At 38.9% G+C, this 6,701-nt stretch overlaps 1 non-coding gene across 1 annotated transcript; it reads right to left on the reverse strand.

Moving 5' to 3' along the window:
• Nucleotides 1-349: 349 nt before the first annotated feature.
• On the reverse strand, nucleotides 350-441 carry LOC112208816 (small nucleolar RNA SNORD116). The gene has a single exon (XR_002943370.1). It is a non-coding gene; the product is annotated as a small nucleolar RNA SNORD116 (small nucleolar RNA).
• Nucleotides 442-6,701: the final 6,260 nt, after the last annotated feature.

Consider the following 6,701-nt stretch of genomic DNA (forward strand, 5'->3'; position numbering starts at 1 on the left):
TCTGACTTGAGTCAGCAGCAGGAGAAACAAGAAGCTTACAAACTCTTTTGAGTATGCAGGTCAAAAAACTTGACGTATCGCAAATTCCTTCTTTGCTGTTTCTCCCTTAATCCATGGAACAAACTCCTCCCAAGGAGAAACAATTAGTTCATATTTGGCTACAGCTCTAAATACTCTTGGCCTCAGTTCTCAAAGATTTTCCATAATAACACCAGCAGGGTGTGGTTGATGCCTCAGTTGCAGGGTCTGTAGGAGCAGGGCTTGCATAGATTTAGCTGTAACTGAGACCTTACTCCAGATTGGCCATACTCTCACTACATTCTTTTTTTTTTTTTTTTTTTTTTTTGCTGGACCTCAGTTCGACGAGAATGACGGTATAGAGTTTTCACTCATTTTGTTCAGCTTTCCAAGGAATGTATATATGGAAGTCATCATCGATTCTCACTACATTCTTAACCTTGAACTGATATGAAATCTAGGACACACCCTTCTTGGGTTCTGCCCCTGTCTCAGGCCATTTGTACTGCTATAATAAAATACCTGAGACAAGGTAATTTATAATAATCAGAAATTTGTTTCTTCCATTTCTAAAGGCTGGGAGAATCAAGTCCTTTCAGAATGGCATTAATCCATTCATAAGGGTGGAGCCTTCATTACCCAAACACATTCTACATTCTTGTGAATAATTCATTTAATATTTTTAACTCCTGAGGAAAATGAATAACTCTTATACAATAGAGATCTCACCTGCATACCAATACTGTTTGTAAAATATTAATGTTTTAGACTCCGTTTATATGGGACATAACTTTAAAACAAAACATGTTCCATGAATCAGACATTTGTTAGACCTACTTAAATTAAAGATACTTCATCAATTCCTCTAATTTTTTTCCCAACTTTTTCTACTAAAAGCTTAAATATTCAATGATATAGAAATATGCCTCAGGAGAGGCAGAACAACATGCCAAAATAGAAAACTCCACAGATCATCCCCGCTGCAAGGACACCAAGTTAACAACACCTTCATAAGAACCAAAAGTCAGGTGAGCATTCACAGTATCTGGTTTTAACTTCATATAGCTAAAAGAGGCACTGAAGAGATAGGAAAAAAGCCCCAAATCTCCAGTGCTACCCTCTTCCCCTACCCATGGCAGCAGTGGTGTGGTGCAGAGAGCATCTCTGTGCTCTAGGTGAGGGAGAACATGGCAATGTGAGGCATTGAACTCAGTGTTGTCTTGTTAGAGCAGAAAGGAAAACCAGACTAAACTCAGCTGATGCTGGCCCATGGAGGGAGCATTTAAACCAGCCCTAGTCAGATGGGAATTACCAGTCACAATGGTCTGAACTTGAGTGCTCACAGACCTCACCACCAAGGACTATAGCACTCTGTGCCTCCAAGTAAACTTGAAAGGTAGTCTAGGCCATAAGGACTGCAACTCTTAGGTGAGTCCCAGTGCTGAACTAGGCCCAGAGAGACTGCACTGAGGGGACATGTGACTAACCAGCTTGGGCAGCCAAGGGAGTGCTGGCATCACCCCTCCCCTGACCCCAGGCTGCACAGCTCATGGCTCCAAAACAGTCCCCTTCCTTCTGCTTGAGGAGAACAGAGGAGAGAGTGGGGAGGGCTTTGTCTTGCATCTAGGATACCAGCCCAGCCACAGCAGGATAGGGTACCAGTCAGAGTCATGAGCCCGGATTCCAGGCCCTAGCTCCTAGACAACATTTGTAGACACATTCTGGCCAGAAGGGAACCCACTGCAATGAAGGAAAGGACCCAGTCCTGGCAGCATTAATCACCTACTAACTGAAGGGTCCTTGGATGCTGAATAACCAGTAGCTGTGCCCAGGTATTACATCGAGGGCCTTGGGTGAGCCTCTGAGACTTGCTGGCTTCAGGTGAGACTCACACGTTACTAGCTGTGGTGGCTATGAGGAAAAACTCCTTCTGCTTGAGAAAAGCAGAAAAAAAAAAGTAAAGGTTTTTTGGGGTTTTTTTTCCACCTTAGGTGCCAGCACAGCCACAGAGGGGTAGAGTGCCAAGTGGGCACTTGGGGTCCCCAATTCCAGGACTTGACCCTTGGATGGCATTTCTGGCCAGCCATGGGCCAGAGAGGAGTCCACTGTCCTGAAGAATGAGTCCCAGGCCAGGCAGCATTTAAGACAAGCTGACTTAAGAGTCTTTGGGGCTTAAAAGAACATTAGTGGTAGGCTGGCAGTAGTCCTGGGCCTGGGTTAGCACAGTGGCTATGGGGTAAGTCTCCTCTGCCTTTGGAAAAGGAAGGGAAGTGTGTGAAGGACTGCGTCTTGTGGTTTCAGTGCCAGCTTGGCTGCAATACAATAGAACACCAGGTAGACTTACATATATGGATTTTGACTATAGTCCCTGACTCCTGGCCAGCACTTCTGAATCTAACCAGAGCCTGGGGGACCTCACAGCCCTGAAGGGAAGAACACAGGCCTGACTGACATTCCCACCTGTGGATTGTGGAGCCCTAGTCAGAGAGTAGTTTAGCAGACCTTGGGTGAGGCCCAGCACTGTGCTGGCATCAAGTCTGACCCAGCACAGTCATAGTAGTGGTGGTCACAGGGGTGCTTGTGTCGCTCCATCCCCAGCCTTAGGTGGCTCAGAACAGAGGTAGAGACTCTATATGTTTGGGAGAAAGTAATAGAAGAGAACAAGAGTCTCTACCTGATTTTCCAGGGAATTCTTCTGGATCTCCTAGACCATCAGGGTGGTACTTCCACAAGTCAGCAAGAACCACAACTTTACTGGGCTTGTGGTGTTCCCTAAAGATAAAGCTTACATCGTAACACCCAAGTTCTTTTAAATATCTGGAAAGCCTTCCCAAGAAAGATGGCTACAAATAAGCCCATATAGAGCAGGCTACAGTAAATACCTAACATCAATGCTCAGACACCGAAGAACATCTACTAGCATCAGCATCACCCAGGAAAGCATGACCTCACCAAATGAACTCAATAAGCTGCCAGGGACCAGTTTTGGACAAACAGAGATATGACACCTTTTAGACAGAGATTTCAAAATAGCTGTGTTGAGGAAACTCAAAGAAATTCAATATTACATAGAGAAGGAATTCAGAATTCCATCACATAAATTTAACAAAGAGATTGAAACAATGAAATAGAATCAATCATAAATTCTAGATCTGAAAAATACAACTGGCATACTGAAAAATGCTTCAGATTCCTTTATTAGCAGAATGGATCAAGCAGAAAAAATAGTGAGCTTGAAGACAGCTATCTGAAAACACACAGTCAGAGACAAAAGAAAAAATAATGAAAACCAATGAAGTTTGCCTGCAGCTTCTAAAAAATAGCTTCAAAAGGGCAAATCTAAGAGTTATTGGATTAAAAGAGGAAGTAGAGAAAGAGACAGGGGTGGAAAGTTTCTTTAAAGTGATAATAACAGAGAGCTTCCCAAACATGGAGAAAGATATCAATATCCAAGTACAAGGTTATAGAACACCAAGCAGAATAAACTCGAAGAAGACTACCTCAAGGCATTTAATAATCAAACTCCCAAAGGTAAAGGATAAAGAAAGGGTTCTAAAAACAGCAAGAGTGAAGAAAAAAATAACAAATGATGGTGCTCCAATATGTCTGACAACAGACTTTTCAGTGGGAACCTTACAGGCCAGGAGAGAGTGGCATGACATATTTAAAGTACTAAAATAAAATAACTTTTACCCCAGAATAGTTTATCCAGTGAAAACATCCTTCAAACATGAAGGAGAAATAAAAACTTTCCCAGACAAAAAGCTGAGGGATTTCATCAATGCCAGACCTGTCCTACAAGAAATGCTAAAGGGAATATTTCAAACAGAAAGAAAAGAATATTAATGAGCAATAAATAATCACCTGAAGTTACAAAACTCATTAGTAATAGTAAGTACACAGAAAAATACAGCATATTATAACACTGTAACTGTGGTGTATAAACTACTTTTATCCTAAGTAGAAGGACTAAACCATGAACAAATAGTAATAAACAGCTACAACCATTTTTCAAGACATAGTCAGTACAATAAGATATGAATATAAATAATGAAAAGTTAAAAAGTTGGGGAATAAAGTTAAGGCATAGAGTTTTTATTAGTTTTCTTTTTACTTGTTTGTTTATGCAAATAATATTAAGTTGTTATCAGATTAAAATAATGGGTTATAAGATAGTATTTGCAAGTCTCATGGTAACCTAAAGCCAAAAAACATACAATGGATACAGGAAAAATAAAGAGGAAGAAACTAAATCATGTTACCAGAGAAAATTACCTTCACTAAAGGAAGACACGAAGGAAAGACAGAAGGAAGAGAAGACCACACAACAACCAGAAAACAAATAACAAAATGGCAGGAGTACTTCTTATCAAGAATAACTGCAATGTAAATGGACTAAACTCTTTAAACAAAAGATACAGACTGGCTAAATGCATGGAAAAAACAAGACCTATTTATCTGTTGCCTACAGGAAAAGCACTTCACCTATAAAGACACACATAGACTGAAAATAAAGGGATGGAAAAAGATATTCCATGTCAATGGAAACCAAAAGAAAGCAGGAGTCACTATACATATATCAGACAAAATAGATTTCAAGACAAAAAATTTAAGAAGATACAAAGAACATCACTATATAATGACAAAGGGGTCAATTCAGCAAGAGGATATAACAATTTTAAATATATATGCACTCAACATGGGAACACCCAGATATATAAAGGAAATATTTTTAGAGCTAAAGAGAAAGATAGGCCCCCAAAAAATAATAGCTGAAGACATTTTACATTTAACATTGAACAGATCTTCCAGACAAAAAATCAACAAAGAAACATCAGACTTGATCTGCACTATAGACCAAATGAATCTAATAGATATTTATGGAACATTTCATCCAAGACCTGTAGAATACACATTATTTTCCTCAGCACATGGATCATTTTCAAGGATAGATGATATACTAGGTCACAAAGCAAGTCTTAAAACGTTTAAAAACATGAAATAATATCAAGCATCTTCTCTGATCACCATGGAATAAAACTAGAAATTAATAGCAAGAGAAATTTTGGAAACTATACAAATACATGGAAATTTTAAACTATGCTTCTGAATGGCCAGAGAGTCAATAAAAGTCCTAGCTAGAGCATTCAGACAACATAAAGACAGGAAGGGCATCCTAAATGGAAAGGAAGATCAAATTATCCTTGTTTGCAGATATGATCTTATTTTAGGAAAAAACCTATAAGACTTCACAGGAAAATTATTAGAACTGATAAACAAACTGAGTAAAGTTGCAGGATACAAAATCAAAGTGCAAAAATCAGTAGCATTTCTATATGGCAACAGGGAACAATGTGAAAAAGAAATCAAAAAGTAATCCTATATACAATAGCCACATGTAAAATTAAATACCTAGGAGTTAACTTAACCAAAGAAGTAAAAGACCTCCATAATGAAAACTCTAAAACACTGATGAAAGAAACTGAAGAGAAACACGAAAAAATGCGAAAATATTTTATGTTGATGAATTGGAAAAATAAATATTGTTAAAATGTTCATACTACCCCAATCTACAGATTCAATGTAATCTCTATCAAAATACCAATGACATTCTTCACAGAAATATAAAAAAGAAATCCTGAAGTTTACAGAAATGACAAAAGACCCAGAATAGCCAAAGCTATCTTGAGCAAAAAGAAAAAAATTGGAGGAATCACATCACCTGATTTCAAATTATACTACAGAGTTATAGTAACCAAAACAGCACAGTAGAGGCATAAAAACAGATACATAGACTTATGTAACACAATAAAGAACCAAGAAACAAATCTTCACACCTGCAGTGAATTAATTTTTGACAAAGTTGCCAAGAATATACACTGGGGAAAAGATAGTCCCTTCAATAAATGGTGCTGGGAAAACTGAATATTCATAGCAGAAAAACGAAACTAGACACGTATCTCCCACCATATACAAAAGTAAAGTCAAAATGGAGTAAACACTTGAATCTAACACCTCAAACTATGAAACTGCTGCAAGAAAACATTGGGAAAAACTCCAGGACATTTGTATTAGTCTGTTCTCTTGCTGCTATAAAGAACTACCCGAGACTGGGTAATTTATAAAGGAAACAGGTTTGATTGACTCACAGTTCTGCATGGCTGGGGATGCCTCAGAAAACTTACAACAATGGCAGAATGGGAAGCAAACACGTAGTTTTTCACATAATGGCAGGAAGGAGAAGTGCTGAGCAAAGGTGGGGGAAAGCCACTTATAACGCCATCAGATCTTGTGAGAACTCAGTCACTATGACAAGAACAGCATGAGGGTAATCACCTCAATAATTAAATTACCTCCCACTGGGTACCTCCCAAGACATGTGGGGATTATGGGAACTACAATTCAAGATGAGATTTGGGTGGGGACATAGTCAAACCATATCATTCAGCCCCTGGACCCTCCCAAACCTCGTGTCTTCACATTTCAAAACACAATCATGCCTTTCCAACAGTCCCCCAAAGCCTTAACTCATTCCAGCATTAACTCAAAAGTCCAAGTCCAAAGTCTCATCTGAGACAAAGCAAGTCCCTTTGGCCTATGAGCCTGTAAAATCAAGAGTAAGTTAATTACTTCCTAGATACAATGGTTACAGGCATTGGGTAAATATATCTGTTCCAAATGGG

The sequence above is a fragment of the Pan troglodytes genome, chromosome 2 (assembly GCF_028858775.2).
Source record: "Pan troglodytes isolate AG18354 chromosome 2, NHGRI_mPanTro3-v2.0_pri, whole genome shotgun sequence".
NCBI lineage: Eukaryota > Metazoa > Chordata > Mammalia > Primates > Hominidae > Pan > Pan troglodytes.